Source organism: Nuphar pumila, chromosome 7, assembly GCF_984573655.1.
Source record: "Nuphar pumila chromosome 7, dmNupPumi1.hap1.1, whole genome shotgun sequence".
NCBI lineage: Eukaryota > Viridiplantae > Streptophyta > Magnoliopsida > Nymphaeales > Nymphaeaceae > Nuphar > Nuphar pumila.
Genome location: NC_143255.1, coordinates 33,255,745 through 33,282,699, shown reverse-complemented (window position 1 = coordinate 33,282,699; position 26,955 = coordinate 33,255,745). Strand labels below are relative to the sequence as shown.

Below are 26,955 nucleotides of genomic sequence, written 5' to 3'. Positions count from 1 at the left end.
AACAGGACATATCATGCTTTCAGCAATGGTACCTTCCGGTTTGAACCACTACCTTAGTTGACTAACTTTACCCCCACAGGAACGAAGTGAACTGAAGTCTTGAACTTGAACCTTTGGTGTAGGAGTGTCCATTAGCAACAACACGATAAAGGTTCTGGTTGTAATCTTTAGGGGCGGCGCGTTAATGGCCATGCGCCCGAATCCTGTTTCATGAGTGACTTCAGGAATAACCCAATTCCTTGAACTGCGGCCACACAGTCACACTCACATAGGTGGGCTTCTCCAAAGATGCACTGCTAACATCTCGCCTAGAAGGCTTTGAACTCATTCAGAGTTTTAACTCTTTCTTAAATTGCAGCTACAGCACCTTTCTAGAGTAAACAGGGGAACAGACACATATACAAAGTATCATATTTAATAAGGTGCTATCCAGTTCACCCTACAGCTTGTTATTACCACATTGAACCTACTTTGTGGGATCTCCACTCAGATAGGTTGGGTTGCTACTGTAGATGAACTACTGATGGGTTTCAGTCCCATCCCCTCTCTGGATTTTAGGACTAAAGACTTATCTAGTCCTTTCGTTAATGGATCAGTTGTGTTCTCTTTGGATCCAACATAGTCCACAACAACCACTAACTGAGACACCAGTTCCCTTACAAATTTTATTCTAACTTGGATGTGTCTCCTCTGCTTTTGGTTATATTTTGTGCTTTTAATCTTTGCAATTGTGGCCATATTGTCACAATGCACAGATATCGCAGGAATTGGCTTGCACATTAAAGGAAGTTCTTCAAGAAGTCCCTTTAACCATTCAGCTTCCAATCCAGTGACATCTAAAGCACAGAGTTCAGCCTCAAAAGTAGACCGAGACAAGATGGTCTGCTTTACTGATCTCCAGGCGACTGCGCCGCCACCCAAGGTAAATACATACCCTGTCACGCCATAACTGCCAGAGTTCATGGCTATTCAACTTGCATCACTATATCCCTCAAGAACTGCAGGGAATCTCTTGTAATGCAAACTCAAGGAAATAGTTCCTTTCAGGTATCTAAGTACTCTGTCCAATGCCTTCCAATGAGTGCGATTTGGACAACTTGTGTATCTACTTAATTTTGTCACAGAGAACGAAATATCCGGTCTCGTGCAATTTGCAAGATACATCAAACTTCCAATAATCTGAGAATACCTCAATTGAGACACAGGAACACCAGTCGTATTCTTATGAAGAGGGATAGAAGGGTCATGTGGAGTTGCTACAGATCTCCCTTGGTTATAACCAAATTTCACAAGTACTTTCTCGACAAAGTGAGATTGTGAAATGGTTAACCCTTCAGCTGAACGAGTCAGCTTTAAGCCTAAGATCACGCTTGTAACACCCATATCCTTCATATCAAACTTACTACTAAGAAACGACTTTGTCTCATTAACAATTCCCATATTGGAACCAAACAGTAGAATATCATCTACATACAGGCATAAAATAATACAACCATCACTTTTAACTTTACAATAAACACACTTATCAGATTCATTGACAACAAAGCCAAATGATAATATAATATTATCAAACTTCTCATGCCATTGTTTAGGGGCTTGTTTTAGTCCATATAATGACTTAACAAGTCTACAAACTTTATCTTCATTACCAGGAGCCACATAACCCTCAGGTTGATCCATATAGATCTCTTCTTCAAGATCGCCATGCAAGAAAGCGGTCTTCACGTCCATTTGATGGACCGAGAGATCATAAATGGAAGCCAGTGCAATAAGCACTCTAATAGTGGTCATCCGGGTAACCAGAGAATAGGTATCGAAATAGTCTATTCCCTCCTTTTGTTTGAACCCCTTGGCAACCAGTCTCGCCTTGTACTTGTCAATGGATCCATCTGGTTTCAACTTCTTCTTAAAGATCCATTTGCACCCAATTGTGGAACTACCACGAGGGAGGTCAACCAGTTCCCAAGTACCATTAGAGATAATGGAATCCATTTCACTCTTGATGGCATCTTTCCAATGCTTTGCTTCAGGTGAAGCCATTGCATCTCGGAAAGTGGGAGGATCATCTTCGATAAGGTAAGTGATAAAGTCACTTCCCAAATCCTTGGTAATCCTTGGTCTCTTGCTCCTTCTAGGTTCAACCACTTCCTCAGACTCATCGGGTCTAGGATGGGAACAAGATGGTTCTACCCCCACATCTGTCATCCTTTCCACATGTTCGGGAATGGAACCAGAAGTTGAAGGTATATCTACAGAAGACAGATTCTGAAGTACACCAACTTTCATGGGAAATACATCCTCAAAGAATGTAGCTTCTCGAAGCTCTACAATAGAGTTAACATCTATGCCAGATATCTCAGACTTAATTACTAAGAACTTGTAGGCATAGCTGTTCTCTACATAACCCAAAAAGACAGCATCTACTGTTTTAGGACCCAGCTTCTTCCTATTGTGCTCTGGGACAAGTACCTTAGCAAGGCACCCCCACACTTTAAGGTATTTTAAGCTAGCTTTCCTATTTCTCCAGAGTTCGAAAGGGCTACTATCCTTATGCTTCTGAGGTACTCTATTCAGAATATGGCAAGCCGTATTCAGAGCATCCCCCCACATATAGGTAGGTAATCCAGAACTCCCAAGTAGAGTATTTATCATGTCAGTTAGGGTTCTATTCTTTCTTTCTGCAATCCCATTGAATTGAGGAGAATATGGAGCAGTAAACTCATGAACTATTCCAACAGATTTGCAATATTCATCGAGTTTATTAGAAGTATATTCTCCTCCTCTATCAGACCTCAATCTTTTAAGTTTTCTACCAGTTTGTGTTTCTGCTTCATTCTTAAAGTTAAGAAACTTATTAAAAGCTTCATCTTTTGATTTTAGCAGATACACGTAACAGTATTTAGTGCAATCATCTATAAAAGTGATAAAATACTTTTTATGATTTCTAGTTAACACTCCATTAAACTCACAGATATCTGTATGCACCAGATCCAATATTTCAGAATCTCTAACAATCGTATGGAATGGTTTCCTACATTGTTTTGCTTGCACACAAATTTCACATTTTTTAGTTTTATCAATGGAATGCTCAGGAATCATTTTCAAGTTCATCATGCGTTTCACAGAATTGAAATTCACATGACCTAATCTGTTATGCCATAAATCAGATGATTCTATGTTATAAGCAACATTAGACAATGAATCAAAAGAAACATCATTTTCTAATTTATCACTGCAAACATGTTCAACACGAAGTTTGAATAAACCATCATCTAAATACCCCTTGCCAATAAAAGTTCCAGAATGTAAAATAACAACTTTATTACATTTAAAGTTAAATTCATAACCCTCTCTAACAAGACATGAACCACTTAGAATGTTCCTTCTAACTACAGGCACATGATGCACTCTGTGTAAAGATAGAACTCGTCCTGAAGGAAACTTCAGATCCACGCGTCCAATCCCTAACACCTTTGCAGCCGTTGAATTGCCCATAGTCACGGATCTGCCTGCAGCAGCCTGGTATGAGACAAAGACAGACTTATCAGCACAGACGTGCACATTAGCCCCAGTGTCAACCAGCCACTCAGTTGGCTCATAAACGTGATAGATTTGTGGGTTAATAGAAACATACCCAGTACTGGTCCCAACGACCTCAGTCACCATGTTGACTTGAGGCGTTCCTTCTGTGGTCCCATGAGCTTTGGCTTTCTTGGAAGGACATTCCTTAGCCCAGTGCCCAACCTGCCCACAGTTCCAGCAAGGTTTGTTCTTTGCCTTTTCCTGGATTTTGGTCTTAGGTTTAAACTGGTTTTTCATTGCAGATTTTGGTTTTTGTCCCTTGCCCTTAAAAGCTCCGGTCATCATGTTCACCTTAGGCGGTTCAGTTGACATTACGATCTGTTTCTGGCTCCTATGCTCCTCTTCAATGGCAATGGCTACCATAAGATCATCTAGAGAAATTTTTCCTCTACGGTGCTTAAGAGACATACCAAAGTCTACCTAAGACTTAGGAAATTTCTCTACGATGGTCATAACCTGAAACTTCTCAGGAAGTTTCATTTCAGCCTCAGCCAAACTATGGAGCAGTAGCAGAAACTCGTGTGCTTGCTCAGTGACCGACTTGCCTTCTACCATCTGATATTTCAGAAACTTGGCAACAGAGTACTTTTCAAGACCTTGGTCTTCGGTATTGTACTTCTTGTCAAGTTGATCCCACAAACCCTTAGCAGTGGTAGACGAAGAACAGTACACATCGAACAATGTGTTGGACAGAGCCAACAGTATGCAACCATGACATATACTGTCATTTTCTTTCCACTCTACAGCCGCAGTGACTGAGCAGGGTCAGGGTTCGTATCAGACATCGAAGGGCAGTCGATTTCCAGAACATTCAACAGCCCTATCGTAGTGAACCAGATCTTCATGCGTTGCTGCCAACGCTTGAAATTCTGCCCGGCAAACTTTTCCGGCATACCAGACATGTCCACTTTTGGTACAAACGCAGAAAAAGTCGACATACTTAGAATCTTCTCTAAGACTGTTGGATCATATTTCAGATCACACAGTTTCACAATCGTCATCATGATATAAAACACGAAATAAATCAAGAAATACAACAGTGTAAAGAACATGATTAACAGACGACCGAAACAGTAACAGGGAGCAAGCATGGCATTTTCCGCATCAGACCAAAATCCAGACGTCAGCATATAAACAAATACAGGCACAGAACATAAAGAAAACAACATGCACATGTTTAGAATATGCAGCAGGCTAAGGCGTACGAAAGTACTCCCCTTAGAGAAGATTCGCCCCCACATACTGTGCAGATCAGGGTCCGGCGTCCTTCCCCCAGGATACAATAGCCACGACGAACCGAACGGTGCACTCCGGCGGATCGTCCTTCGAAAACAACCTCTTCGAACCACAGTTGCAGAACAACCCCTTTCGGGATAACTCACAGGAAAAAAAGAGAGAGATGGGAAATCGCAGAATGCTTCTTCAGAAATCGTCTGTCTCAGTCTCTCCGTAACCCCACCCCTGACCACGCTTTTATAACCCACGAACGGTTATGAAACGTGGAAGGAGCCCGTTACGGAATCCGAGGGGACGTGATCCGTTAACGGTCTTCGAAAGATCGAGACCCGTTACGGAATCCGAAGCGTCATAACGAGCACGAAATACGAGGAGTTGTGACCCGTTATCCATTCCCATAACCCGTTACCGAATCCAAATCCAAAGAAACTTTGGGTAAAAAGATACTTGTCTTGATTGGATATGGCCCTAAAGGGCCAATTACCCGAACCCGAACCCGAGCCCGGCCCGACCCGGCTCGGCTCGGCTCGGCACGACACGACACGGCGGGCGGGCGCGCGCGCGTGTGTGTGGTGGTCATCCCACTCTATTGTTCTCAAGAACAAGTGTATGAGTTCTCAAGTGGCTTATAAATCCCACAGAAAACTCAAGCACAAGCAATGTGGGACTATTCCACCTTATCAAGACCACTTCTTTCAAAACAGCCCAGTTTCTCCTTTGAATTCTCTCTACCATCCTTCTTACACCTAACACATGTTTGATGCACCGTTCCCAGCGGGAATCGGACGGAAATCCCGTTAGGAACAACGAAATCAGACAAACGTTGGACGCGACAGACGGCGTTCTCCGCGTTCGCCACGTCCATAATCATATGTAATTTTCAATCTACTTCCCCCATGTTAAAAAAAAACAGGAACGAAAGGAACAAAAACTATAAAAAAAATGCATCGACGGGCGCACCACGCCCATCAATGTGTCTCTCTCTGTGTGCAAGGGCTCCGTCGGAGCGGCGAGTGGCAGCACCACTATCTTCGGCACCAAGAGGGGGCATCCCTTCCGCAGTACAATGGGTGGCTCCTCCTCTTCGTCTGTCGTTGGCCACGGTGTCTTCATTGCCCCGTCGATGCCTCTCGGCCCCTTCCTCCACGTCCAGAGCTCCCTTCGGCAGCATTCAGGGTATGTTTGATGGCACGTCTCGTGACAAAAAAAAAACATCGACAGGTGGTGTCTCTCTCCAGTGCATCGATGGCCGATTGAGGGGGAAGCGAGGACGGCAAGATCTCGACGACTAGGAGAGAGGGGTGGTGGTGCCGAAGATGGGTTAGGAGAGACATTAAGAGAGCCCTTGTCCTCCTTTATCATCAGCAGGTGGTCGGCACCGCTACTCACCTGTAAAGCCCCCCTCCGGCAAAGTCGTCGGAGGGGATAAGCATCAAAAATTTTAAAAGAAAAAAAAAGAAACGGTTTCCCCAAAGGGGAAACCGCGTAACGAGAAGGGGTGAGGATAAACCTCACCCCCCATAATCCGCGGAAGGGGGGGGGGGGGGGCGAGGTTATCCTCAGCCCCTCACCCTGCAACCCTCACGCAGGTCCTCCCTTCCGCACCCTGCATCGAGAGAAATCAAGAGAGAGAGAAAGAGAGTCTTACCTGCGACGACGGCAACGGCGGCGACGACAACGAGGTAAGCCCACCTTCCCCCATCTTCTTCTTTGTTCTTCTCTTTTGATCCGAGCTCGGGGGGGTGGGCCGGCAGCCATTACTGCCGGCGAGTTACAAGTAACGGAAAAAAAAAACAGAGAGTGGGGGAAAGAGAGAGAGAGAGAGAAGAGAGGGGATCGGCCAGCCGGCCGACGCCGGTGGTTGATCTCCCTGTCGGCAGGGGGAGACCGGCATCGGCCGCCGGCCGATGGCCCCGTGGTTTCAGAGGGGAGGGGAGGCCGGTGGCTGCCCCTCTGTGTAATCGAAAGGGGCAAAGCCCCTTTCGGGTTTTTAAAAGAGGGGACCTGTTCGGTCCGGGCACCCAGACCGAACCGGGTTGGTCTAGGTGCGACCCCGACCGAGCCCACCGGTTTGGGTCGCGCCCAGACCGAGTGCTTTTAAAAAAAAAAAAAGTCTGGTTCGGCCTGGGTGCGACCCAGACCGAACCGGGTTGGTCCGAGTTGCACCCAGACCGAACCAGGTCATGTGATTTGGGTGAACCGGTTTGGATCGAACCGGTTCAAGCCGAACCGGGTTGGTTATTTCTGGTTCAGGTCGAACCAGTTCAGACCGAATCGGGTCTGAACCGACCCGGTTGAACCAAGGTCCAAACTGAACCATTCAGGTCTGGATCTGGGTTTTCAGTTCGGACCCAGTTCAATCTGGACCTGTCTCAAATCCAGATTAACCGGGTCCAGATCTGACTGGATCAGTCTCGGATTTGGACCCAGTCAGACAAGTATGGACCCAATTAGATTATCCTGAATCCAGTCAGGCAGATCTGGATCCAATCAGACTGTCCAGGATTCAGTCAAGCAGGTCCAGATCCAGTCATCTGTCCTGGATCCAGTCAGAATAGAATGAATCTGGTTCGGATCCAATCAGACTTTTTTGGATCCAGTCAAACCGTTTTGGATCCAGTTATATAATGGATCTGAATCCAAACAGATAAGGTTTGGATCCAGATCAGAGTGGGATCATAAAATAGTCTCGAATTGCCCCAAAATCCGAAATGTACCAAGAGATCCATTTAGATACTTGAGATCAATTTCAGTAAAATGGACATATCGCACTCGAAATCGAGTGAGGTTTGGTGCGTTGGATTCGTATTGAAGAGGGGAATCCATTGGTCTATGAAATTCAATCAAATTAATAATGCAGAAACCGTGGTTTCTTGAATAATTTGGTAAGAGGTTTGTGAACTGATTCAAGTATATTGCTTTAATGACCAGATCCCATTGTTAGAGCTTCGTGAGGCTTGATTTCGGAGAGATCACAGTGTCCGCAATTGAGGTAAGGGATATTATAAGTAACTTTAGATGTAAATAAACCTTTTTTCACGTTGCTTGTTATCGTAGTGCTATAAATTTTATGCGATTAGCATGATAGCTTTGAATGAGACCATGACATGCATAAATTTCATGCTTGACATCATGAGTTAATTTAAATACATGTTTATTGTGATATGCATGTGAGTTTTAATATGTCATGCATGATAGAAGGCGATTGTGTTTAAGATTTGCATGTCTAATTGATCATTAATATCATGCATTGTGATGAGATTAAGTTTAGATTAGAGTCTCATTTAGTTCATTCATGTAGTATGAATGGATATATAGAGTTCAGCATGCAATACCCCTTAAATCCCGGAAGTGGCGACCTTTGGTAAGGGCTACCTGGTTCACGGCCAGAGTGCAGCCACCATGGAGAGTGGGTCGCCGATGATTTAATGATGTAGAGTCACTACATCATTGCGTGCTAATTGAGAGCGGTGTGAGTCCTAACGTCATCATGAGATTAAGAATGAGATTGTTATGATTAGTCATGACGCCACTCGTGAGGGAACGAGTGAACTTTGAATTTGAGAAAATTGTTCAAGTTGTGAACTTAGTTATGACTTAGGATTTCACTCACACTAGTTTGGGACTTTGGAGGACCATAGATGGTTGATAACCATCATGTTTAGGATGTACCATGAACCATGCCGAGATTGAGAGCTTGACCTCCCGGCTAGCTACCGGTGGGGTTCCCGTGATGGTGCACTGCAGTGCCTAGTGGTCCAGGGACCACTGGGAGTGTATGGTTCATTGTTTGGCCAACATGTAGAATTGAGGTGTTCTACAGGGTGCTACGCTCATAAATGACTATTACCGGTATAGCCAACCTATTGATAGTTGAGAGAAAGAGAGAGAGTATTTGAGAATGATAATGGGGGAAGTTAAAATATACAAACATGTGTGGTGTATCAAGAATTAAAATAAGACTAGGGGCTTAGAGCCCACTACAGTTGTACATTGTTTGTTTATTTACTTATAATTGTTTCTTACTGGGTTGTAGACTCACCCACATTCTTGTTTAATTACAACTGTAGGTTTCAGTCATTAGATCAGTCGCTTGTGAGCAGCTTTTTTTCAGTCTTCAGCAGGGCATCAGTATATTTTACTTTCTTTGTCATTGAAAATAATGTAATTGCTTTTCTTCTGTTATGAATGATGAACACTGTAAGAAAAAGTTGATTATGGAAATAAAATGAAAACTTTTTTTTTTAGCCACGTTTTTCTCTGTGTAAGCTTTGCACTCTTCCCTCTGGGAAGTAATACCAACCGAACTCGGACTCCTGAGGTCCCAGTTCGAGGTGTTACATCACCCTCAGCTCCACCACCGACGAGTCCGTGAACCTAATCGTGCTGGAGACGAACACCGTTTAAGATTTGTTCAACCGAGATTTTCTTGGGTTTTTCTTATAAGAAAAGAGGTGTATTCCTTAAGCTAGAAAACCCGATTTTGAACTTCATTTGGGGAATCTTAACTTTTTCAAAAAAACCATTTTTTCGATGGGTTCTTTGACACCGACAACTTGAAAATCTAATGTTTTCTTTGAAAATCCAATGTTTTCTTTGAAAACCCAATTCAAACGAGGTATTTGATTGCTTGTGGTGGTTGAAAAATCGTCTTTAAACCTACATGAATTTTTGCATTACTCGCTTGAAAAAACCAAATGATTTTCCTATATTAGTTGTCACACCACTGGTCTGAGTTTTCCAGCGAGCCACAAATTTGTATGCGATGCTCGATTTGGAGTGGATCGATTTTTCTCACCTTAGATCTCTCATTTTGAGAAATTTCTTGACCAATTTATTGAAGCTGTGTCTGCTATCTAAAAACGATTTCTTTCTATCACACATCTTTCATAAATCATTTAAGCAGGGAAAAGAAAGACGAGAATGACGGGTTTTGGGGTGATTAGCATTGGTAGTGGATCGATAAAGAGAGGTGGTGGCCATCATCATTAAACAATGAACACCTAGAACACATAATCCTAGTACGGTTCAAACAAACATTGGCCTTGGTACAATTGTTATAGAACGAACAAAACCAATGTCTTATTCTGTCCTTTTTGTTTATTTCGTCCAATCCTGAACAAACCATCAAACATGCCCTTAGGGTATGTTTGATGGCTTGTCCAGGGTTGGACGAAATAAACAAAAAGAATGGAACAGAGCATTGGTTCTGTTCGTTCCGTAACAATTGTTCCAAGTACAATGTTTGTTTAGACTGTACTTAAATGTTATGTTTCAAATGTCCATTGTTTGATGAGAATGTGCGAACAACTTGGACAGTCATGATAATGGATCGAATTACTTCATTTTGGATTGTATGACCCGATCTGTCCACCATTTTAAATGTTTGAACAAGTTTATTATAGGTTTTTGCCCCAGGAAGGATCCAATTAGGAAATTATATCTAAAATCATAATTTTGGCTTGCGCTCACTGGATGACCTAACCATGTTTGTTGATGGATGGACTTGAGATGAACAAATGGTAAGTTTAATTTTGGCACCTCTGTCAAGGAGGAAATTTTGAATAACTAAAAGCATTACTCAAATCATTTCCATCACCAGGTGCTGCTCACTGACTTTGCGCTTGAACTGAATAGTTGAGTGCTTACTCTTGGGCCTTCATATAGCATTTAGGTAAAGGAAGCGAGTCATCTGGCTATGGTTTCTGAAATGTTTATGGTTGGCAAGAATTGCTGACAATGCTCAAGCATTAGTGGAGGTTGTAAATCAAGAATTACTTGAACAAGGCACTCACATAGGACAGTACTATCTGCGGAGGTTGCCCATTATTGTTACCAGTATGTGCTATAAAAGGTATTATGGCTGACGATGAGGCGATTCACTTGTGGCTCCGCTCATAAAGAGCTTGGCAAGCCAAATATGAATAATTGGTGTCGAGCTTGGCTTCATATAGGCTTGTTAAAAACGTAATAGCAATAAATATATTTTAGGCTACATCAAATAATGAAGTGTGCAACATGATTGAAGTATTTGGCTTCCAAGCGGTAGATTTAGAGAGAAAATTTGATTGCTTCCAGCTCTGAAAACTGTATTTTTTGTACAAATAATATATTTTTTCTGTAAAAAAGCCAGTTTGATCGTGGATTGTTTAACTTGGGCTCATTATAAGCTCAAACTCGGTTCAACTTGGTTTGCCACAAGAATGCCAAGTTTGAATGCTTCAAGCCTGAAAGTTCATTTCAGAAACAAGCGGGGAAAGCACAGAATAATGGCAAGTTCTTAAATATGCATTGTATCATACATTCAAACAAATGATTGTCCAAACTCTCATTTTCCATGAATTCATAAACTAGAAGCCTTTGGTCATCCTTTATGATATTCCCCTATAACTATAAGGTTCCCGATATTCGGGTGGTAGAGCTTGCTCATATAGGCAATCTCCTGTAGCCATTTAGAAAAACAGAAGCAAACAACATCAATTAGAGCAAGCAATAGAAAAACAGCATAGTCAAATTGTTTACATTGAATGTGGTGTCAAAACAAACTTCTTCGAAATATCTAGTCTCGACTTTGCAACTTGGGCGAGATGCTCTGCTTCTCTTGCAGAGAAAATTTCAGCATAGGCAGTGAGCTTGGAGGTGGAGAGTTAGAGTATGTTGGCCCAACCCAGCACTCTGAACTTGGTGAAGCAGGGAAAAACTCAGTGTCACTGAGTGTTGTTATGCCAGCTTTTAAATTCAATTGTAATTAGACTCTGGACATTCTGTTGTTCGCTATTCCATTCCTATATGTTCCATCGCTTGCACGGGTTAGAGTACAAGTGTATGGTGCTTCTGCCTCACCATATCTGGCATGTTCCGCACCAAAAGTTCCATTAATGAATGCAAATGGAGAAGGAAGTATGCCTGCTGCATACTCAGAACTTCGGCAATTTATTAGATTCTGGTTCCTAGTCTCATGTTGACTGACATGTCTGAACCAAAAGAACAAGGGTCTCCATTAAAAAGGGAAAAGTATCAAGATCCTTAAGAAATCCACAAAGATGCGAAGTTGAGCAAATGAATATACAAACTATAACATCTAAATTGTATATCATGATGTTCTCACAGCAAATATATCTAAAACAAGGTATTTGAGTCTAGGCATCCCTGTATTGTAGTCAAGCACAATACAAAACAAAAAATCCAAACAACCCGAATGAAAATATGGATCAAAAACTGATTCACCAATATTCATAAACTAAGGCAAGTCCCACCAAACTGTACATGTATTTCCGAATATTCTGAGCCAATCTAATTCCTATGACTTTTAACTTGTCTGTTGAACCAGAAGTAAAATTTCATACAAAAACACCACACCACTATTTTGGAGAACTCAAAGTGAGTCTCGTACTCCTTAAGGAAAAAACTTATCAACTTGATATATATTCTTCATCAATATTCAATTAAACCAGAGTCACCCTCCTCTCTGTGAATGCATTAAAAAGGAAAATATGACCATCAAAAACAATCAAAAGGAGAAAAAAGAAAAGAAAAGATTATCATAAAGTTCAAAACTTTTCACCATAAACACTAGCATAATATGAATCAAACTAAAAAACAAGCACGATGTAAGATATTAGAAAAATGTGAGAACCACAAACAGTATTCCCTGAAACTATAAAATTTTCCTTGATTCCAAGTGTTTGAATTTCTTTTCTATATGAGAGAGACAAAGAGAGAAAAGTGCATGATTATTCAGTGAGATTTTCGATTGAAATCTGAAAATGCCACTAGATATAATGGTTTAGAGAAACACGAAGATTTTTCATAAAGAAAGGATCGCCAACTAAAACTACAAATCAAACAAGATTGCCCACTAAAAAGGAGAAAAAAATGACTATGTCCATCAATTTATTGACAAAGTGTTAACATCATCAGCAACGAAACACAATAACCAAACTTTAAATCCATCAAAACCCGTACGGATCATATGCTAGGAACTGCACAAACATGACCATATCTAAATTCACACCAAGATCCAGAAATATCTAGCACCAATTAACATGAAAAGCAAATATTTTCATTACAAACACTGAAACTCAATCATATATGGGGAAAAAATGACCATCCAAATCTTCATTTATAGTGAATAAAAAACTGAGCACAAATACTTATGAATCCACACTCAAAGAGAAAACTCCTCAACTAGATCTCCTCAAATCAAGTCATAAACCGGCAAAAAGACTCCACAGTTCATGAGATTCAACTCCATTCATCACGATTCACATATCCGAACACCAGAAAGCGAAAAATCTACAGGTAGTATCTTAGATCCAAGCAGATCGTGCATAGGGTAACCCTAGTTCAAGAAGAATACATACACCAGACCTCTTTTGTGGAGAAAAGCGAGATCGCCAAATCTCACGAAAACAACATCTGTATTTTGGAAAACAGCAAGAAACGATGGAGATTCCTGCGAGATTGCAGCAATTCCAAAGAGGAATTCTCATTCTTACCACCGTGGAAGTCCTGTCACATAGGCGGAGAGAGAGAGAGAAAGAGTTTTCCATATGAGGGATGAGATGAGAGAGGGGAGACAGCAACATGAGCCCACACACTCACACACGATTTCGTGATGCAAATAGATGTATCCACCAGAGATCCCAAATCCTCACCGTCCGACGACGAGGAGGCGACGAACAAGAACCACATAGAGAAAGAGATAGAGAGAGGGGAGAGTTAGGTTTTTTTTACCAATAACGAAGGGTTTCCAGGGAGAGTCGGAGAGGGCGGTGGGCGAGGAGAGGAGGCCTCCATCACGTCGTAAGCCATCGCCAGTCGTCATCTTCACGCCGCCTCCGTCGCCGGACCACCGCACGCAGCGTTAGGGTTAAGCAACGCCATCGTCATCGCCATCGCTCAGAGTGAAGAGGAGGAAATCCCGTCCAGCGAGTCACAGGGAGAGAGTGCATCGGGCGATAGAGGCGCGCCCGTCGAGAAAACTTCGTTCTCTTCGTTCCTGTTACTTTTGTAACAGGGGGGAGGGTGGAACGAAAATAACAAGGGTTAATGGACGCGGCGGACGCGCAGAAGGTCGTCCGCCGCGTCCAACGTTTGTTGAAAATCGCCGTTCTTAGTGTAATTTTCGTCTGAATCACGCTGAGAATGGCTCATCAAACGTACCCTTATTGTACCAAAGAACTCATACCTTCACGTTTACCTCCTTCGTCCATCAACGTCAGTCCCCACATCTCGTGTGATACTCGCCTTCTTTGCCTCCATAACGACAAAAGCCAGACCTATTGATTCAATAAGACAAGGAACAACATGCCACTCTATCTATTATCCCACGCTCATCTCACACTAGCTGTTCATTATCCCCACAAGTCACTGTTCTTTTTTTTTTCCAAAAAGTAAACCCTAAGACTCTCGACAACCCCACAAGAAAATCATCCACTCAAGATATAAACACAAAGGTGAGAGAGTACATTAAAAAATAATTAAAATCTACCATCATCATCATCATCCATCATCAATATTTTTCTTAGGATGGATGCATTCGACGGGATGCCAAAAAACAGAATAAAAATAGAGACACAAAATGAGACTAAAGAGAGTTTTATTTTGATGTGTACTCATCCGGTTCTCTCTTTCTTTTATCTCTAGAGCCATATGACAAAAAAAAGGTCAACAAATGAGAATCGAGGAAGAAAACAAATGGGGGAGCTACAAAAATCTTTTTAAAAACAAATGAAAGAAAAGGAAAAAAGAATTAGAGTGAGTGAGAGAGAGAGAGAGATTCGTGGGGTTTTCTTTCCCACGAGATTCGGGGATTAAGAAAAAGAGGATTGAAATGGGCTTTTCTGCACCAGATTTTATTCATCTCTTTTTTTTCCCATTTCTTTTCTCTTCTTTTCTTTTTTTTTTTCTTTTTTTTTTTTGGGGGGGGGGGGTATGGATGGATCTTGTGGTTTTATTGGTTTTTTTAGGTGTTGTTTTGGTTTTGGTTGTAGGCTCTGACTGAGTTTGATTGTTGGGAAAAAATTTACGCATCTGCCCGAAACTGGAGCACGTTTCCCCTCTCTCTTGGTCGATGCTTTTTCCTACAATTCCCTATTTAAGGGTGCATCTCGTCTCACTTTCTACAACTTTGAACAACTAGAAAATTTTTGCTCTGTGAATTTATTCTGTGGACAAGAATAGCCTCGTACGTTTATCTCTCCCTCTCTCTTTAAATAATTATATTATATATGTTCTCAATTTTGAGTGAACACTAAAAAGAACACGAGCTGCTCTCTCTCTCTCTCTCATCCCAAAGCCCTGGTTCGGTCCTCCGTTTTTGAGCTTACCTTCTCCTTCCTCACGCTGCTGCCTGAGACGTCAAGCACCACCACGCTGTCGCCTGTTCTTCCCCTGAGACGTCGAGCACCACCACCACGCCGTCGATTCTCCAGATCCCCTCCCACTCCCGCCGTCCACCAGTCTCACCAGGGCTCTTTTGAATCTCTATCTCTCGGACTGGCTCTCCGGCGAACCCGACTCCTCCGCCTTCGCTTCCTTGGGCTATTGAAGCAACCCGACCCTGTCTTCTCCGCCATTCGCTTCCTCGGCTATTGAAGCAACCCGACCCTGACTCCTCTGCTCTCAAGCTCGAGGAGAGCGACGTCTTTTGGTCCGACCAGTTCTCTAATGCCTTCTGTCATGCCAGTCGCCTGAATCTTCCCTGGCCTTCAACACCCACCACCTACCTGATTGCAAGAGCCACTACCCGAGCCTCACCATCGGCCACTGTAACCCCCCCCCCCTTTTGTTTTTCCACAATCGCAACAACTGCCATTGTCGCACCCCCATTGTTGTCGTCGGCCTTCCCCTCCAATCGGCTCTCTCTCTCTCTCTCTGATCTGAGCTCCATAGCTCTGGAAGGCTCCTCTTTGCCTTCGCTCTCTGCGGTCTCAACCCTTCGCCCGCTCCTGAGTTTCCTGCCTCTCCTCCGCCGGCATTTTCTGTGACCTGCTCCTCTCTTCGGCAGGCGTCCTCCGTGACCTGCCCCTCTCTCCGACCGGCGCCTCTCACCAACGCTCTCTCCCTCGGAATCGGAAAAATCTGGCCGTTGAGCCATCGTCAGCGTCTGAGGTCTGCCATTTTTTTCCATCGTCAAACATCAGGCAGCCTTCTGCGGCCTCCGCCGTCAGCGCCCATCTTTAGCCTCTTTCGACCGCCGTCGACCCCAGCGGCAGCCTTCACCATCTCCAACGTTGCCCCCCAGCGGTAGTCATCTGCGACAACCCCTACTATCTGTGGCAGAGCTCAGCCAACTGAGTCCCTCCCGCGTTCTGCATAGTCTGCACTCCCCAAACTATACGGGTTGTCGCTGAGATCAGAGATAGCCCACGCACACGCAGCCTAGCTGAACTCCCCGTTCTAGTCCTGGAGGAGCAGTTTCGCGTCTCCAGCCTTCAGATTGGCCTTCCACCTTCCCTGTAAAGGTCTCGTTGAAGGAGACGGTAAGTCTCTCTCTCTCTCTCTCTTTTTGCTGAGGATGAGAGACAAGTCATGGGGGCACAATCGTTTTTGGAGTATCTCGTGTCGTCGTTCGGTTTCTCGCAACAGAGAGGCTCTCCGAGAGTTGGCGGATGGGATTAATGCTTGGGCCTTGGCGGTGTCGCTCCGTAAGTGGGGGGCTCCCGTTAGGGTCCCTTTCAGGTTGTCTCAGGGATTCTTCACATCATTGGCCGGGTTCCTGGTCCGCGGCGTGCGTCGACGAGCGTTTGATTTAGCTGACGTTCGAGGGTTTGTTAAGTCCCTTCGTAGAGAAGCTCTTGAAGACAATGGGATTCAGGGGTCGCTCAGTGCTCCTTTTTTTCGACCGTGCTCTAACAAGGATGTACTAGAGGGGTGGAAGTTGGTTAGGCCGACGTGGCAACCATCTTGCTGTAACCTTAGGCGACAGGCCGATGTGGGTCGGGCAAAGCCGGGAGACTAGTGGTGTAATGTGTGTTCCAATCGCAATTTTCGTTCGAGAGTTTTTTGTCATAGGTGTGGCTCAGATAGTTCGAGAATTCGACGTATTGTTTGTCTAGCCGGTGAGTCTCGTGTGTCGAAAACTTTACCACAGGCCAGGCAACGGGTACCTGCTACTTGTAAACCTGGTGTATCTTTCTGTGATGTGGCGCAAGTGTGTGCTTTGGAGGCAGGCACCTCTCCATTTTTGGCGGTTAAGATCGGATCGCTCTGGGTACCGTTGAAGATTTCTGATGCCGTATGTTCATTCCGCAAGGCCGATCGTTCACCGCAGTTCTTTCGCTAGTATATCGGAGCAGCCATCGAGAAGTGTCCTTATCAGTCGGCTAGCTGTCACATTCGCCCTAACGAGTTAATGAGAACGTGTGTTCTCGGGATGGAGTGTGGGTCAACTTGCATGGAGAAACTTTTGGGCTCTGTTCGTACATCCATCGTACGTTCATCTAGTTTGCCTCCTCGATTATTGAGTCGCCAGCACAATCTTTCTTCCGAGAGGTGTGCTGCGTCTATCGACCATGATGGATTCGGGGATCGTTCTTTTTTTGATGATCGTGGAATCTTTTGTTCTACCGATTCTACTCGTCGTATCTTGTCGAGATTCCTACCCCATAAAGGCATCCTGGTTTGCATGGGGTCTACCCCGATGTATTATTTTGGTTTTACCTGCGTGGTCTCGATTTCTCCTTGCATGTCGCAACCAACTCAATTTCTGTGTTCAACAGACTGCCTGCCCGATCAAGACGGGGGTTGTCCCGTGGAGGTTCTCGGAGCACCTGTTCAGGGGGTCTCAGAGGTATCTTGCTCGCAACCTGTGCATCCACAACCTTGCCCAGATTTGTTTCGTTCGGAGTGTGGGGCACAGGGGGTCGAGGACAGGTTCATCATTTGGGGTATGTCCTTCGCCGAGGCTGTGCGGGCATTAGGAGTGCAAATTTCACCCGGGCAACTTTCTTCGATCTAGCATCAGATTGTTCCTCGAGTACAATCGGCGGACAGGGTTGCAAATCGCCTTCGTAGAGCGAAATCATTGGCCCGTTCGCAAGCCTAGTTTCAAGAAGATGGATCAAGCTCAGTGCGACGCTCAGTTAGGCAAAGGCGCACTAGGGTGCTCCCTGATTTCTTATCACGAAGATGTGTATTTGGAATATTAGGGGCATGAATTGCTCTCGTAAGCGATTGTTTTTAGCAAACTGGATTAGATATGAAAGTCCGGACATCGTTGCAATTTGTGAAACCAAAATGGAAGATATTTCGTTATCAGTGGCGTCTTACTTATGGAGAGGTGCAACATATGCTTTTAAACCAGCCGTTGGGTTTGCTGGAGGCATCTTGCTTCTTTGGAAAGCTTCTCTTAAGGCGACAATAGTGGATATTGGTCTCTGTTTCATCTCTCTTTGTGCAAACGTGTTGCCATCGCTACAAGATGTTGTGTCGTCCTCGCGACCAACTTTCTAGGCTGAATTGGACCGAGTTTTGGTTACCTTTGGAGCTCTTCAGTGCTTAGGAGGAGATTTCAATTGCCTATTGTCTACGCAGAATTCTAGTCTACCGGTTCTTCTCAACTCCTCTATTAGGGGGTTTCAGGAGTTTGTTCAGCGGAACCAGCTGTACTCGGTACTTCATGTGGGCGAGCAATTCTCGTGGTCAAATATGAGGTCTCGCCTTTGCTTACGGATACTAGATCGTGTTTTTCTCTCGCCAGATCTATTTCAAGCAATACCGGATGTCACTGCCTGCCTGATGCCGCGGACCATGTCCGATCATGGACAACTAATTGTTTCTTGGGGCGCAGGCTTTAAAGCGTGTCGCAGGTTCTCCTTTGAGGAATGGTGGGTTCGTGTTCCAGACTTTCAGCAGCTGGTTGGTCAATCGTGGGCTCAACCGGTTTCAGGATCTTGGGTGGCCATCCGCATCCATGCAAAGCTTTTTCGTCTTCGGCATCGTATTAAGGAATGGCTCAGCGTTAACAACCTGAACAAGTTTAGGTTCATCGGTCAGTGGGAAGCTGAGCTCTCCTCCTTGGCCCAACGTCAGGTCGATCTTGTTGGTGTGCCGGAGGGTCAAGTGCTTCAATTGCAGGAGCGTATCATTGCCCTTTCTGCCCTCGTTGCAGAATGGAGAGCGCGCGATGAGCTTAGATGAAAATTGAGGGCCAGAGTTGCATGGTTGGCAAATGGTGATGATAATACACGATTTTTTCATATGAATGCATCAAATAAGTACAGAAAGAACAGGTTCCTCTCGATCGAGATCGATGGATGCCAGTTTGATCAGCATAGTTGCCTGCCAGCTATTACTTCTTATTTCTCCAGTCTGTATTCGACTGACGTAGGCGTTGGGGGGGTCATCGGCGATATGGGGTATAAGCGGTTGGCGGCAAACCAATCTGTTCCTCTGCAGTCTAGATTCACCGAAGTTGAGATTTCAGATGCTATTAGCAGCCTCTCAGGATGGAAGGCCCCAGGCATTGATGGTTTTCACGTAGACTTCTTCAAAGCTTTTTGGCCAATTGTTAAAGTCGACCTGGTCCAGTTGTTCGATGAATTTTATCGTAGTGCCAGGCTGCCTAAACCATACCATGTGGCAGTCATTTCTTTGATTCCTAAAAGGCAAGGGGTGTCAGACATATCCAACTTCAGGCCGATTTCAGTGATGGCCGCTCTGTATCGCATTATATCTAAGGTGTTGGCTAACCGATTGCGCGCTGTCATTGATCAACTTGTCTCTCCGAATCAGGGGGCTTTTATTCCAAGTCGAAGTGTGCAAGGGTCATTTATTTGTGCAACTGAGCTTCTTCACTCTTTACAGTTGACTGGAGCACCACACTTCTTGTTAAAATTGGATTTTCACAAGGCTTATGATAGTCTGACATGGGATTTTTTGTTTGAATCTCTAACAAATATGGGGTTCGACAACCGGTTTATTGCATGGGTTAAGGAGCTGGTCACGAAATCAGTGTCGTCGGTGTGCATCAACGGAATGAGAGGGGAAAAATTCAAGTTGGCTAGAGGCGTGCGACAGGGTTGTCCCCTAGCCCCCATCCTTTTTAATATCGCGGCAGAGGGTTTACCTATTCTTATGAAAAGGGCAGAACAAACAGGCTTCTTGAATCCGTTGGGCATTCCTGGTTTTGTTGGTCACACAATTCAATATGCAGATGATACTTTAATATTTGGTCATGCGAATGTTAATCAAATGTCTAGGTTGAGCTTCATTATTAAAATATTCGCTGCAATTTCTAGCATTCGCCTGAACGAGAGCAAGTGCGCTCTGGTCTTACTCAATGCTGACCCTCTCCTCCAATCGACTGCTGCAAGGATCTTCAACTACCCGATATCGGACCTTCCTGTTAATTTCTTGGGTCTATCATTGCACTCACAGCAGCCGTCGAGAACTTCATCTTGGACGTCTACTATAGAGTGGGTGCAAGGGAGATTGCAGTCTTGGAAGGCCCGATATTTATCCTTTGCGGGACGATTGACGCTCATTCGCCATATTTTGGCCAGATTACCAGATTTTTGTATGAGCATGTCCATTATACCGACGACAGTAGAACGAACGATTAACCGTTTGCTTTCGCACTTTCTTTGGTCTGGGAATGCGTCTCAAAAAAAGTACCCACTTGTTTCTTGGCAGCAGATCGTTCTCTCGAAGCAGCGAGGCGGCTTGGAGATTTCGGCTCTGAGAAAGAGGAGCATCGTGTTAGTCTTGAAGTGGGCTTGGGTCGCTTCCACATCTCCATCTTCTTGGGCTACGTTTGTTAGGGAAAAATATGGTAGTTTACCTGACTCCCTTCTTTCGACGCCCAGTTCAGTGTGTCAGTCGTCCATCTGGTTGGAGTGCCGGAAAACACTTCGCTCATTCAGTGACAGGGATCTTAGGCCTGGCCATGGCCGCCCTGTGGCTTCATTGGGCCATGGCGAGCGGAGATATGTTCTCAATTAAGCAAGTTTACTATTCCTTGTTGCCATCCGGGATGGATTGGTTTTCCATTGATTGTATATGGGGTAAGGGGCCCGCTCCAAGGGCAAAGGCATTGGCGTGGTTAGTGGCTCTGGATCGTGTTCAAACCCAGATTAATGTCAGGAAACGGGGGCTTCAGTTTCCAAGCATGTGTGTTCTTTGCGAGAAGGCGGTAGAGGACACGACTCACCTATTTTGGTTTTGCCCGGTAGTATTAGACCTATTCTTTCAAACTTGGGGTGCACCGCCGGTTCAAACGCGTTCGAGTTCTGTTATTCGGGACCTCTTGTTTGGTCCCATGAGTTTACGAAACAAAAAAAAAAGGAAGATTATTGTGGCGGGTATGGTTGTTTTCAGCATGGTGGGTGATATGGACCGAAAGAAACGATATCTTTTTCAGGGGCATCAAATTCAATTTTGGAAGGCTACGTCAGCGGGTTATGTTTGATGTGTATCTGACTCTTAAATTACATAGTAGAGACGGGGGTTTGGATCTACTTGTACTCTGAACTGTGCACAGTCACCATCTAGATGGTGGCTGTCTTACTCTTATGTTCCTCTCTCATCCAATATTCGGTTGGATGTATTTTGGTAACGTTGAATGATAAATGTTCTTCTCTCTCTCTCTCTCTCTCTTTATATATATATATATCTATCTCTCTCTCTATATATATATATATATATATATATATATTAATCCGATGAAGGATAGCCTTTGATCAGGCTCAATCAAACAGCGATGCTTCATCATTCGGCGGTCTTGACCGGTGCTAAATCTCTGAGCAGAGAGTTAGCGACAGTTCAAAATCACTTAATTTTTATTTTTTCAAAAAAATAAAACATGTTCGACCCAGTTCGAAGAAAAATTGTTAGAACATACGGGTTTTCCTCTCTCTCTCTCTCTATTTCTCTCTCTCTCTCTCTCTCTCTCTCTCTATATATATATATATATATATATATATATATTCAATTTGAACAGAAAAGAACACGAGCTGCTCTCTCTCTCTTGCATACACAAGAGGGGCAAATAAATTATGTGAGTAGCCTTTTGGTCTAAAACAATGCTAAGAATTAAGCAAACTAACTACTTTTGAGGTTTGAAGCTTTGAATGGTATCTGTGGTGAAATAGGCGAATTCTCCCTCTGGAAATCTTGTCGAAAAGGACAATCCTTAGCTGTAAATCTCGCCTTCATGTGGTCATTTCTTATCCCCAAATGCATTTAGAGTTTATTTTTCTTTTGTTTGAAAACTTCTTGAGAGAGAGTGTCTCCCGGGATGGTAGAGAGATAGATTGATTCTTCCCCAGTCACCGAATTTGTCTCAAATCATGAACAAGACTGAAAGATGGCATTCAGTAAACTGATAAACCGTCGTACCTCAACAAAAATCATTCCCCGTCATGTTTTAAAGAAAGCATTCATTTCTCAGTGTGGATCAGGTGCAATCACATGGTACAAATTCTGCATTAAGCACCTGATCGCCCTCCATCAGGCCTGGGCCCAAAATAGAGGGTGATCAGGTGCTTAATGCACAAATATTTGTGCAATCATATTGCACCTGATTTTTTCACTTCATTTCCACACCTCACTATGCATAGAAATCAAGAGGCCCAACCTATGCTGATCTGAAAATATGGTGGGCTTCGGATCTAATGACTATATAGCATTAGACCATCTAACCTATGGAGCAAAACATATTTTCTAAGTTAACCAAGATTTAATTTTCACCAAGCAACTAGTGGGGCGAATGTTTTGATTTATGGAAGGCTGACCGCCTTTTTAACTAAAATGAAGCATGTATAATGTTAAATAAAATAACACAAAAATACTTAAATTAAATATTCATCTTATTATAAAATAAAAATCTAAATACTATTTGAAAAACAAAAAAATGCATTCTCTTACTCTCTGGCTCTTAAGGGTGCGACCCCACATCGTAGGTCCATAGGGGGGCCCACATTCCCTCTAGCCCTCTAACATTCTCTCACCCTCAGGACCTCCCCATGACCTCACAGCCATTATAAGGGATTTTGTTTTGTTTTTAAATAAAATGAATATTTAATTTAGGTATTTTTGTATTTTTTAATTAGCATTATACATGCTTCACATGATTGATTTTAGTTAAAAATTTGGAGGTTTTGTTAGTTTTTTGTTTCGCTTAGCTTATGCATGAAAATTATGAATGATGTTTGTTAGGATTGAGATTTTTATTTAGTTTTTTAAAATAACATGAATATTTAATTAGGTTTTAAAGTTTTTTTGTTTTTTTCAAATAGCATTTAGATTTTAATTTTGTTTTTAAATAAAACTAATATTTTTATTTATGTATTTTTTAATTAACATTATACATGATCTACATATTTGATTTTAGTTAGAAATTTAGGATTTTGCTAATTTTTGTTTCAATTAGCTTATGCAAGACAACTATGAATTATATTTATTAGGATTGAGGTTTTTATTTTTTTTAGATAGCAAGAATATTTAATTAGATTTTATAAAATTTTTATTTTTTAAAAATTATTTAAAATTTTATTTTATTTTTAAAGAAAATAAATATTTAATTTAAGTATTTTTATGTTTTCTATTTAACATTATACATGATCCAAAAGCTTGATTTTAGTTAAAAATTTAAGGATTTTGTTATTTTTTGTTTCTTGCTGTATGTATGAAAAGTATGAATGATATTTGTTAGGATTGAGGTTTTCATTTAGTTTTTTTAATAGCATAAATATATAATCAGGTTTTAGAGTTTTTATATTTTTTAATAGCATTTAGATTTTTAATTTATTTTTAAATAAGATGAATATTTAATTTAGGTAGTTTTATGTTTTTTAATTAACATTAAACATGATTATACTAGCATAAATGTATAACTAGAAATAAGGTTTTGATAAATGCATAACTTAAAAAAATGCATCTAGATCAAAGTTTTTATGGACTCAGTCTCGAGCTCATGTCACAGTCATACGGTACATTTCTAACATAGTAAAAATATATGCATTATAATAAAATTTCAATAATTTCTTAACAAGAAAATCAAGATATTTTCCTTAAAAAATTAAAGATATTTCCAGATATTGCTGATCTGTCAAAGTATGCATCGTCCACCAAAATAACTAGCATTTTGTGCAAAATTATTAATGATATTGTGATATTTGCCGCTTGTCTTCAATCACGTCAACTTTTGGTGATGCACACTTTAATTTGCATGGAGACCAAATGCTAGGTCTAACCTTTTGGTATGATAGTTATTCACTATTTTATTAGGCAAAATCATGGATTCTAAGCCTGGAAGGCTGAACACCTTTTTTTTTTAACTAAAATCAAGCTAGGATAATGTATAATGTTAAATAAAAAACACAAAAATACTTAAATTAAATATTTATTTTATTATAAAATAAAAATCTAAATACTATTTGAAAAAACAAAAAAATTCCCTCCCTTACTCTATGGCCCGTGACAGCTTGACCCCACATCATCCTATAGGGGCCCATCCTATAGCCCCCCCCCCCCCACACACACACACACACATCATTTGGAAGAATAGAAGGGAGATATAAACGAGTTACGGGTGAAATGTTTTTTGAGGTCTGGTCAAAACAGAAACAAGTGTTGCTTTTACGGCACGTCCCACACACATTGCGCTGGACAAAAAACCCAAAAAGCACGTATTTTTTAACAAATGTTGGACGTGGCAGACGCGTGAAATGTCATTCGCAGCGTTTACGTTCTACTCTCTATTATGAAAATAATAGGAACGGGGGGAACAATTTTTGTTTAAAAAAAAAAAACATTGATGGACGTGCCTTGCCCATCGATGTGTGCGTGTCTCTCTCTCTCCTATGCAGTGATGGCTGGCAGAAGGGTAGGCGAGGACGGCGAGATCCTGACAGCCGACAGAGGGGGGTAGGCAAGGCCGACGGAGGGGGGAGGCGAGAACATCCCCGCCACCGTCGTCTTCCTCCTCCTTCTCCTGCGTCCAAAGCTCCACCACCGTCGTGACACATCCTTCCCATGATCATTCTGCATCTCTTTGTTGTTAGTTAGGGAGAATCGAACTCTGTCCTTTCATAGGCTGAATCGAAGACGACAGTGAAAAAAGGGGTTGGATTATTGCTTCCAGGAATGGGGTTTTTTGAAAGGAAAGGTTGGTTTTCATCCCTGTATTGATCAATTTCTCAGTCTTGAATTGCTTTTTGTTTTTATGTCTTGATTAATGCACAAATCTTGATATTTATTCTTAAATTTTTTTTTTGTGGTGTGCAAAGATTTTCAGTTTTCCTTTTTTTTTTCCTTTTTAGTTGCTTGAGTTTTCATTTGGTCAGTTTCTTGTTGATTCAAAGCTACAATTTCAGGCATTCAGTAGGGTTTTTACCTTTTAGATTGTTGATTCTGGTTCACACTATCAGATTTTATCAGATTGTTATACAACCCCACCTTTAATCTGTTATATTGTTTTGTTTATTTCGTTTCTTTTCGATTTTATTTTGGGCGTTATAAAAGATGATTATGTTTCACTTGATCTTTCTTCTAATCTTCAGGTCAGATTCTCTTCTGGAAATTGAAGATGTTTTTTTTCCTGATTTTTCTAGTGTTAATTAGTTGGATTTAAGGTCTTATGCATCTTAGGGTTTTGAAGTCATCGGAGATGCCGGTGAATTCCAGAACCATATGCCAGAATTTGGTAGTGTTCGTCGTGAGGACGGTCGTTGGAGCCCTCCGCGATGCCCTGGACCGATTCTTGCCACTCTTGAGGATGGTCGGAGCCCCCACCCCTCTGTCGCGGGGCCACTGGTACATGATCCCAGCAGGATTCGGGGTGGCTGAAGCTTGGGTTCTCCGACGAGATCTCAATGTCTGTTCCAGTTATTCACACGTCATCATCAAACAATGGACATTTGTGACACAACATCCGAGTACCGTCCAAACATACGTTGGACTTGGTATAGTTGTTACGGAAGGAACAATCCATTTTTTTTTATTCATTTCGTCCAATCCTAGATGCGCCGTCAGACAATGCAATAGTGGCACATTACAAAGAACCATTAAAATAGATACTAAAATAATATAAATATAGTAAACATACAAACAATGCAAAATTTTCTAAAAAACCATTTTTAATTCATTTTTTTAGAATAATTTTTAATGCATTAATATCATGTTAATAACATGATGATTTCAAAATGACTAATTTTATCAAGTATCAAAATTTTTGACATAATATTGACGTTGAAAAAATCACATTAAAATTACAATGCCTTCAAAATATTGTTGATATTTGTCACTACGATTCAAAAATAAATCATGAGAAAACATGGAGGCACCCAAGCCATATACACCAGAAATTACAAACTGCAAAGTCCACATCATTGGTTTCCTTTGGCTGATTTTACAGGAAGGGTACTTGTTCGAAACCTATTGATTAGTTGATGAAAATGATCAATCAATAAGGTGATCTATCTCAGCCCCATACCATCGTTCCTATAAGAAAATGCAATAAGTTGGAAGTGAAACTTAACTCTGCTGCAATTCCACAATCCAAACTGACACCAGCACAAGCAAAAGAGAGGAGTACAAAGCAACTAAAGACAAGCTCAAATATCGGCTGCCATATCAACCGTTTGATGGGCAAGTATTAAATGTGAGGGTCCAAATAGTGGGGCGTTTGGACCTCAGTGCTTGACTCTCTCTCTCTGTTAAGGATAAAGACGGCATTTCATCTTTATCATTGATAAGGTTATTCAATAAATGATACAAGCTTGCTGGCACACCTGACACAGTTTTGAAATAACCATTAGAAATTGTAACTTTTGACTGTAAAAGCAAATTGGGGATGAAGATATGTGGTTTCCTAAAGTTGTGGAAACATGATATAGTGAAATCAGGAAAGCTGGATCAACTTTATAATCTTAGCTGGTGTAACATTTTTCTTTGTATTTTGAATCCCACAAACCATGGGATACACATGTATGTGTATATATATCCTGTAACTTTTCATAGTAAGTGAAAAATCAAATATTCACTATTCACGTAGAGATCTACACTTTCAGATGAGGGACCTCACATATAGCCGACCCCTGCATCATCTCCATTTTATCCCGCATGTGCCACCATGAGCCAAGGTGCTAACAATGACTCTGTGCAGACTGATTCTCAAATGATGAATGAGGT

General features: G+C 42.2%; 2 long non-coding RNA genes across 2 annotated transcripts; both read right to left on the bottom strand.

The window, feature by feature from the left end:
* Window positions 1-3,199: 3,199 nt before the first annotated feature.
* LOC149831828 (uncharacterized) lies at window positions 3,200-3,769 on the bottom strand. Its single transcript, XR_016433059.1, has 2 exons — window positions 3,635-3,769; window positions 3,200-3,519 (listed from the first exon to the last, which is right to left on the bottom strand). It is a non-coding gene; the product is annotated as an uncharacterized LOC149831828 (long non-coding RNA).
* Window positions 3,770-11,281: 7,512 nt separating this feature from the next.
* On the bottom strand, window positions 11,282-13,814 carry LOC149831827 (uncharacterized). The gene is made up of 2 exons (XR_016433058.1): window positions 13,555-13,814; window positions 11,282-11,792 (listed from the first exon to the last, which is right to left on the bottom strand). It is a non-coding gene; the product is annotated as an uncharacterized LOC149831827 (long non-coding RNA).
* Between the last annotated feature and the right edge of the window lie 13,141 nt (window positions 13,815-26,955).